The following is a 9,097-nucleotide window of genomic DNA, read 5'->3' as shown; positions in this document are numbered from 1 at the left end:
CCTGGGCGAGGGGTCGGGGTGAGCTGGCGCGGGGCCGTGGCTCTAGGACCACCCCGGGGGCCTTCACTTGTGACGACCTGTTCCGCTTCAACATTCACTTGGATCCCCTTACAGAAACTTACGGAATTCCCTTTTACTGACAGTATCTTGCCCACTGGCCAGAGTATTTCATGGTTGCTGAGGCACCTGGTGGAGAGTTGATGGATTCTATCATGGGTAAAGCAGGGCTCGGTCCTAGAGAAGAATGGCGTGGACATGTTACAGCTTTGTCTGTTGCCCCTGAATTTCGACGCCTTGGTTTGGCTGCTAAACTTACAGAGTTATTAGAAGAGATTTCAGAAAGGAAGGGTGGATTTTTTGTTGATCTCTTCGTCCGAGTGTCTAACCAAGTTGCAGTGAACATGTACAAGTGGCAGGGCTACAGTGGATCCAGGACAGTCATCGAGTACCATTCAGCCAGCAACGGGGGCCGGTGAGGATGCTTACGACATGAGGAAAGCACTTTCCAGGGATACTGAGAAGAAACCCATCGTACCATTACCCCATCCTGCACGGCCTGAAGACACTGGATAACCATAGGCAGTGGTTCTTAGGCAGATAGTTTATATTCTGTGTATTTTCAACGAATGACATTAGAGCTCTATTAGGAGAAGTAGTTAGGTCTAAAAGACTTCAAGAACATATACTGATCTCAACTCTCACCCACTGCTTTACAGCAAGCCTATTTGCTGTAATAAAATCCAGTCAAGAAGGAAGCTATGTAGAAGAACATGTTCCACTATCATAGTGCAAAGTAGGCATAATATGCCAGGTTCCAGAAAAGCCTTGCTCCAGCCTCTTCCTCAGTTCTGTGCCTGAGAACCACTGCTGTATATACAGATATTTTTTATTTTGTACTAAACTGTTGATTGAAGCTTTAAAAGCATATATAAAATGTATAAATTTAGATGTATAATAAAATACATTGTTGACTATGAAAGAAAGAATACTTAATGAAAACTGTCTGGAAAGTTCTTCTGAGAGCTTCACCTAGAAACCATAAGAGGTAATTACAGGGGCCGGGAGTTTGGCCTAGTGGTAGAGTGCTTGCCTAGCATGCACAAAGACCCAGGTTCGATTCCTCAGTACCACATATATAGAAAAAAAAGCCAGAAGTGGTGCTGAGGCTCAAGTGGTAGAGCTCTAGCCTTGAGAAAGTCCAAGGACAGTGCTCAGGCCCTGAGCTCAAGCCCAGGACTGGCAAAAAAAAAAAAAAGTAATTACAGAGAACAAATATTTACATGGATTAAATAATGGAATACCGAATTGGGTGACAGCGGCTTACATCTGTAATCCTAGCTAGTTAGGGTGCTGAGAATTAAGGTTCAAAGCCAGCCTAGGCAGGAAAGTTCATGAAACTCTCATACCCAATTAACTCCCCACCCCCTGCAAAAAGGAAAAAGGGAAAAAGCTGGAGATGGAGCTGTGGCTGAAGTGGTAGAGTATAAGCCATTAGCAGAAAAGCCAGGGACAGTGTTCAAAAGCCCTGAGTTCAAGTCCTAATACACACACACACACACACACACACACACACACACACACACACACACACTAACATTTCTTTTTAAGCAACAGGAGTAAACAAATCAGTTTTGAATAAAAGCATGAACTGCACAGATGTGCATGCAGAAATAAACAGTTCTGTTCTGTTCCCCGCTTTCCTCCAGTGGCCCCTGGAGAAGAAGCCCAGGCCAGAGAGAAATAAACCACTGCAGCCAGCAGAAACCCAACTGTGGTGTTTCCATGTCTAGATTCCATCCAAAGGAAGTGGACGTGGGGCTCTGCGCGGGGCCCTGCTCCATTCCTACCCATCGCTTCCTCCCCAGGGCCAGGCTCTGCCCTGCGCCTGCCGGCTGACCCCGGCCCTTCCTTCCTGGAAGGCCTTCCTCTCTCCCACTGTGACCCGCCACGTGGCCTCGCTCAAATGCTTCCTTGACGTGCGGCGCACTGAGTGCAGCTGCTGGGGTACTTCCCGCCCGGAAGGCTGGGACTGGCTGATCCAGGGCCATGGCCCACAGGAACTGGGTCACAAACAAGCTTGTGCTGGGGGCCCGTGGCTCACACCTGTCACCCTAGCTACTCAGGAGGCTGTGATCTAATGGGGGTTCAAAACCAGCTCAGAACATCTGTGAGACTCTTATCTCCAATAAACTACTCAAAAGATACATGGTGCCGGGCTGGGAGTTGGGCCTAGTGGTAGAGTGCTTGCCTAGCATGCACGAAGACCTGGGATCGATTCCTCGGTACCACATACATAGAAAAGAAAAGCTGGAAGTGGTGCTGAGGCTCAAGTGGTAGAGCTCCAGTCTTGAGAAAGTCCAAGGACAGTGCTCGGGCCCTGAGCTCAAGCCTAGGACTGCTCCCCCCCCACCAAAAAAATATATGGTATTGTGGCCCAAGTGGTAGAGTGCTAGCCTTGAGCAAGGGAAGTGCAGGGATAGCGCCCAGGCCCTGAGTTCCAGCCCCAGGATGGGCACGCATGCGTGTGCATGCCCTCCCACTCCAAGCTTGGCATCCCCCAGGGGCCTGGACGAGGCCATTTCAGGATGCTGGACTGGTAGTTGATGTATAGATGAACAGGTTCTGGCTCCCTCTTGGAAACAGGTTTTATGAACTTGGCGCACCTCCAATCAAAACGCTCCCGCACTGCGCGTGGGAAAGAACACAGGAAAGTGAAGACGCGAGGCCCTTCAGGGAAAACCACTGTCTGTTACAGATTCCCGATTGCACCCGACAGTCACGGAGCAGAGGCGCAAAAGCTGTGTCCCTTATGTTCTAGAAGTTCTGACTGTCCAGACGCACTGTACTTACAAACCGATCTGTTCATTGCTAAGGAGCGCACTCATGGCAGGGAGACGCGGAGACCTCCAGGGGGACAGAGGGAGTGGGGACCCTGGGGCTGGGGAGCAGCGAAGAGGCTGGGGCAGGGTCCCCAGGGCCAAGGCTCCAACACCTGAGCCATCCCCCCTCCCCGCAGGACAGCTCCATGCCAGGAGCTGAGTGCCTCCCAGATGCCTTGGGGACTGGCCTGCCTCACTGTGGAGACAGCCTGGGCCGGGAATGGGTGCAGACAGCACAGCTCCCTCTCCGGGCTCCCTTGGACTGCATGCTGGGGGAACACGGATGAAAGCATCCCTTCAGCCCCCAAAGGGGTGCTTTCTGTCTGGTCAATCCTCACGGCTCGCTGGGCTCTCCTGCCACAATGGGGGGTATGGTACCCCCATATTGCTGCAGAGGGAGGGCTCCCCTATACCAGGGAGCTAAGGCTGACCTGTGGTGGGCAGGCTGCATCTCAGGCAGGTACCCCGCCATACGCCGCTGGACTTTTCCACCTCTGGCCCTGGGCTCTCCTTCAAACAGTCGGGCGGAAACCATGTCAGCCCAGCTGGCCCGGACACAAGCGCGATGGCTTTTTCCAGGGCGGGGCCGTGGGCCGGAGGTGCTGGTCAGGGAAGGCAAGGCCATTGGCTGGATGCAGGAAGCAATAACCTCACATGGCTCCCGGCACCCCAGGACTCCAGCGGTCCCTTCATGACCCGGAGGAACCACAGTTGGGCTCCTTTTGCAACCAGTGCCACAAGCAGGTCCCCCGGGGGTTCCTAACAATGTCTGGAGGGGTTTGGCACCCTCGGCCCTGCCCTGCCTGGCTCCATTCCACTCACTGGCTCCTCTCTTTCATCCTGGTGCACAGATGCAGCCAATGCCCTCTCCCCAGGGAGCGCACTCTGCAGGCCCCCGAGGGCCCTGGAAGGAGCGTGACATTGTGTGCGCGCCTGAGAGTGCAGGTGTGTGTGCACTGTACACCAGTTCTGGGGTTTGAATGCAGGACCTGAGCACTGTTCCTGAGCTTTTTTTGCTCGTGTTTTACCACCTGCACCACAGCTCCCCTTCTGCTTTTTGGTGGTTAACCAGAGATAAGAATCTCACAGATTTCCCAGCCCAAGCTGGCTTCACACTGCAGCCCTCCAATTTCAGCCTCCTGAGCAGCTAGGATTACAAGTGTGAAGCACCAGGGCCTGGCTACATGAAATATCTAGAGTGCACCACTGGGAGGGCAGCCTGGGCTCAGAGAGGTGCAGAACAGACCCAGCAAAGGGCTTTGACAGCGTTTACTAGGTTACACGTTTCCTATGGTCTGGTAATGCTAATGAATTACTTCAAACCTGCTAGCTCCGACAGCAGGGCTATGGACAGAGATCCCAGCATGGGTGTGGCTGGGTCCTTCAGAGGCCTCTCCCAGCTTCAGTCCTTTGCTGGTCATCTTTGCGATTACCTGGATTGCAGATGTACTACCCACGCCTCTGCCTTCATGCGTTCATGGTGTCCAGAGGAATGTCTATGTTCAAATATCCCAAAAGTTACCAGGCATAATGGACTGCAGCAACCGCCCTATACTACACACACACCCACCCACACACCCACACACACACACCCACACCCACACACACACACTCCACAGCTCAGGTCACAGGTGTGATGTCCCATGCAACAACTGAGGCATGCTTATTATGAAAAAATGGTTCATTTCTGAAATTCAGACTTAACTAGGCATTTCTGAACTCCCCCATTCTGCAGGCAAACCCCACCTGTGAAAACCCAGCTATTCTCAACAGAAAAATGGCAATGGGTTTTACTTTATTACTTGATGCAGTGATTAATCACAGGATGTCTTTAAATAGCAAGTATCTCTCAAGGTATCAAAGCTCTTAGAGTCAGGGTCGATATCTGCACAAGCAAAGCCAGAAGCTGGTATATGCTTGAAGTTTAGGCCTGCTCTAGTAGGGGTGTTTGCAGAGAGCAAACACTGGGACTTCCCTTTAGGGCATGGATTTAGGATGTGTGGGGCCTGATCAGGGATGAGCTGGGTGAGCAAAGGATGCTGGGAGAACAGATTTGCCTCAAGTTATCCAGCACCAGCATGTTCCAGAGGCAGGCCGTCTTGGTGAGCTGCCTGCCTCCTCTGAGCCTCCGTTTCTTTACCTGCTAAGTTGGGGCCTGGTGTCCCTCATTGCAGACAGTGCACACAAATCACCTCATTCCCTTCAAGCCACAGGGGGAGCGGTGGCTGGGTCCCGCCGAGCTGCAGACCTGGAGGGAAAGCAAGAAGGACGATGGACCTGTCACAAACCTGCAGCCACAGGGGCTGGAAATGTGGCCTATTTGTTGTGCCCTCGGGACTCTCTTCAAGAAGTCTTCTACCTAAATGTGTAAGTTCTAATGCCTCTCTTACTCTTTCCTGCAGTAGTTTCAGAGTTTGTGTGTGACGCTGAGGTCTTTAATCCATTTTTGAGCAGGGATCCACTTTTAATTTTCTGCATATGGCTGCCAAAACTAGTTTCCCAACACTAGCTTATTTTTTCCTCTGTATGTCTTTGGCTAAGTGTACGGTTTTTTTCTTTCTTTCTTCTTTTGTTCCCATATCAAGCTATTTTGTTATTATGGCTCTGTGGTGGAATTTGCAGTCTGGTATTCTGCTATCACTCTTCAATTTCCATTCTTAAGGGGCTGAGGAGCCGGGACATGAGGCTGGTGGGCCTTGCACTGGTTGTAGCCAGACTGAAAGGCTGCCTACCAGGCCTCCAGGCTTCGACCTTCAGTTGAATCTGGGTGGAGAAGCCCTGTATCAGCCAGGTGGCCTACTTGGAAGTGTTGTTTGAAGGACCACAGCCATGAGGACTGTGCCTAGTACCCTGGAGCTCTAAAGATGGAGTGGCCTGTCCCATTGGGGATAATAGCTGGAGGGTGAGGCAGACAGCAGCACCAGCTATGGATAGATCATCGATGTCGCAGAGCTGCATGGGCTGTGGTGGGGGGGGGGGTGGGCTGCACGTCTGGGTAATGGGTGTTCGGCAGTGTGACTCAGAAGCAATTAGACAAAGGCAGCAATTAGCAGGACCAAGCAGAATCTTACAGCAGAACAGGGACCTGTGTGGAGGTCTCCTTTTTTTTTTTTTGGCCAATCCTAGTGCTTAAACTCAGGGCCTGAGCACTGTCCTTGGGCTTTCTCAAAGATAGTGCTGCTCTACCACTTGAACCATAACACCACTTCTGGCATTTTCTATGTATGTAGTACCAAGGAATAGGAAAGTGGGGTTATGGCTCAAGGGGTAGGGTGGTAGCCTTGGTCTGAAGAGCTCAGGGACAGTGCCCAGGCCCAGAGTTCAAGCCCTAGGACTGACAAAAAAAAAAAAAAGGAAAGTTCTAGTACATGCTACCATAGCAACGAAACTTGAAAATCCTCTAAAGTGAAATGAGCCAGAATCTAAAACACAAAAACACCATGGCTCCATTTACCCTCGGTGCCTGTCGAGTTCATTGGGAGCAAGGAGTCTGGAGGCAACCTGAGCGTTTAGGAAGAGGAGGGATTGGGAATTAGCTTACGTGGACAGGGCTACAGGTGGAAGTGGTGAAGGTCAATCCCATGATGTGGATGGACTTTATGTCACTCAACTGCACTCAACAAGTGACTGAAACAAAGCCAGGCACCTGTGCTCACACCTGCCTATAACCCTTCGCTGCTCGTGGAGGTTGAGACCTGAGGATGGAAGCTTGAAGCCAGCCTGGCGGGAAAGTGTGTGAGACACTTAGCTATGGCTCAAGTAGTAGAATAATCTTGTTTGTTTGTTTGTTTGTTTTTTAAAGTCCTAGCACTGTACAAAGCCGACTGTGGCTAACACATGCAGTCTCCCCATGGTCAGGGCAGGTGTGGCCTTTCTTTAGTGGCAGGCTTTCGTTGACAGCATGAGGCTGTGGAGCAGGAGTCTGTGTGGTCCACGCAGGAGTGGGAGGTGGTCTAGACCCCCGTGTGCCTGCAGCGGCTCCTCCTTCAGGCCTGGCTGAGGGCATGGAAAACACCTAAGGGCCGGGAAGAAAGACCAGGTTGAGTCACGGCAGGATGTGCAGCTCCGGGCAGGACCTCTGCACGTGGCAGCCTCAGAGGAAGTGACTTGATTCTTTGGCCTCCCCTGTCACCTAGACACTCATCACGGCCAACTGTTTCCTATCTCAAGACGTTTCCAACAGACGAACACCTTTGTGAACACATGTCCATCTGGGGGAGGACAGGCTGTGTTCCGGGCCCCATCCAGGGCCCCCGGGCTTCCACAGGAAATGCTGTGGACAGCAGGAAATTTCTGTGGTTGACCTTGGCAGCTACTGAAGAGTAAAGCCAGAGGCTGGAGGCCCCAGCAGGGCACTGTCTCCCTGCGCCTGCTCAGAAACCAAGGCGCTCCGTCCTGCTTGGCCTGGTCTAGCGGTGGCACAATTCTAGTGTGCCTCAACATACAAGCCAGCTCAGCTGTGTCCTCTCGAGACCCCCAGGGGTCTCCCACCTGCCAGCACAGGGGGTCTGGGGGCTGAAGGCTATGGGCTCAGCCTCTGTCTGGAAACACTGGCACCTTCTCAACACCCCCTTTCTTGCAGTATTTCCAAGACTAATGATGTTGCATGCCTGACTAGGGTCTTGACAGACAGAATGAGACCCATCTACACATAGATATCCTACTGGCCTTCTGGGCCAGGACGTGTCTGGCTCCACAGCCAAGGCTCTCCCTTTCCTGGGGTCCTCAGATGGGCAAGCCTGAGAAGCAATGCTCACACCAAGCCACAGCTCCTCAACCACAACAAAGCACATCATGTTCGCCTAATTCCACATTTCCTCCTGCTCCTGCTCCTCCTCCTCTTCTTCCTCCTCCTTCTCCTCCTCTTCTTCCTCTTCCTTCTCCTCCTCTTCCACCTCCTCCTTCTCCTCCTCCTTCTTTTTGGCTGCCAAGTCCTGGGGTTTGAATTCAGGACTTGGATGCTCTCTCTTAGCTTATTTCATTCAAGGCTGGTGATTCACCACTTGAGCCACAGTTCCATTTCTAGCTTTTTGGTAGTTTAGTGGAGATCTGAGTCTCAGGGACTTTTCTTGCCCTGGCTGGCTTCAAACCCTGCTCCTGAGCTCTCAGCCTCCCGATCAGCTAGGGTTACAGGCATGGTTCATTTCCTTCCTTCCTTTTAGTGGACTTTACTCCAAGAACACTTTTAGATTTACAGAAAACATGAGATCCTAGCAGTGCTTCCATGCATTCCCAGCTCTCCCTGCTCCGCTGGTACTGACGCCACACGTGGGCCCGGAAGGTACATTTGCTGCAGTCAATGAACCAGTATCAAGGAGTGACATCCGTGGTTCACTCACTCACGTCTCTTTCTGTCAACCCAGCTTTCTTTTCTCCAGGGTTCCCTGCTGGATATCATACTCGGGGACCATGTCTCCTGAGGCTCTGAGGGACTGGGATGCTTTCTTGGGGTTATCTCCCCGGGTCTCCTCTTTACTCTGGGAGCAGAGGGCCCAATCATCACACCCTTTGCCCTCACGGTACCTAATGGCACTTTTTGTTTTCCTGTGTTGGGCACCAAATCCAAGTCTTGGACACAATAGACAAGCGCCATAGGCTGGAGTTCCATCCCAACTTCGGCTCTGTGAAACAGGCCTTGCTGTGGACCCTAGGCTGGCCACACACCGGGACCTTCCTGCCTCCGCTTCCTGGGTGCTGGGGTCACAGGAATTTTATGTCACTACTTGCAGCTACCTCATTTTTCAGTGTTGATAGCTGGTTGGACGAAAAGTCCAACAAAGTGCAGGCTTTCTCCAGTGCTGTTCTAATCCTGAGCAACCAGGAGTCCTGTGGGAAAAGTTGCCACAGCACTCCATCTGCTGCCATCCTGCAGCCTTGCCACCCGAGTGTGGAAACTGGGACCTCATTTAGAGCGAAAACCAGGTCTGTATCAGACCCAAGTATTGGCAAGGGGGCAGGGGGGCAGGTTTCCAACCTGCTCATCTCCCCCTAAACCATTCAAGGTCAGGCCCCTGTCAGGGTCACCATGGCTCTGGGGGCCTTGCAGGTGGAGGAGCTGGCTGTGTGCAGTGGTGCTGTTGACCTGGCACTGCTGTGGAACCCTCCTCCGTCTGCTCAGAAACAGCCACCGTGGTCAGGCAGGTCTGATGGCCTTTCAGGGTGACCTTTTTCCTTACTTAAAAAAAAAAAAAATAGGGGCCGGAAGTTTGGGAATTTAG

The 9,097-nt window shown here is 52.1% G+C and overlaps 1 pseudogene; it reads left to right on the top strand.

Annotated features, from left to right (window-relative positions):
* The first annotated feature begins 401 nt into the window (after positions 1–401).
* Positions 402–573, top strand: LOC150061097 (N-alpha-acetyltransferase 20 pseudogene; annotated as a pseudogene).
* Positions 574–9,097: the final 8,524 nt, after the last annotated feature.

The sequence above is a fragment of the Megascapheus bottae genome, chromosome 7, assembly GCF_031878675.1.
Source record: "Megascapheus bottae isolate mThoBot1 chromosome 7, mThoBot2.hap1, whole genome shotgun sequence".
NCBI lineage: Eukaryota > Metazoa > Chordata > Mammalia > Rodentia > Geomyidae > Megascapheus > Megascapheus bottae.
The sequence above is the reverse complement of the archived record's forward strand: the minus strand, read 5'-3'. Positions and strand labels throughout refer to the sequence as shown.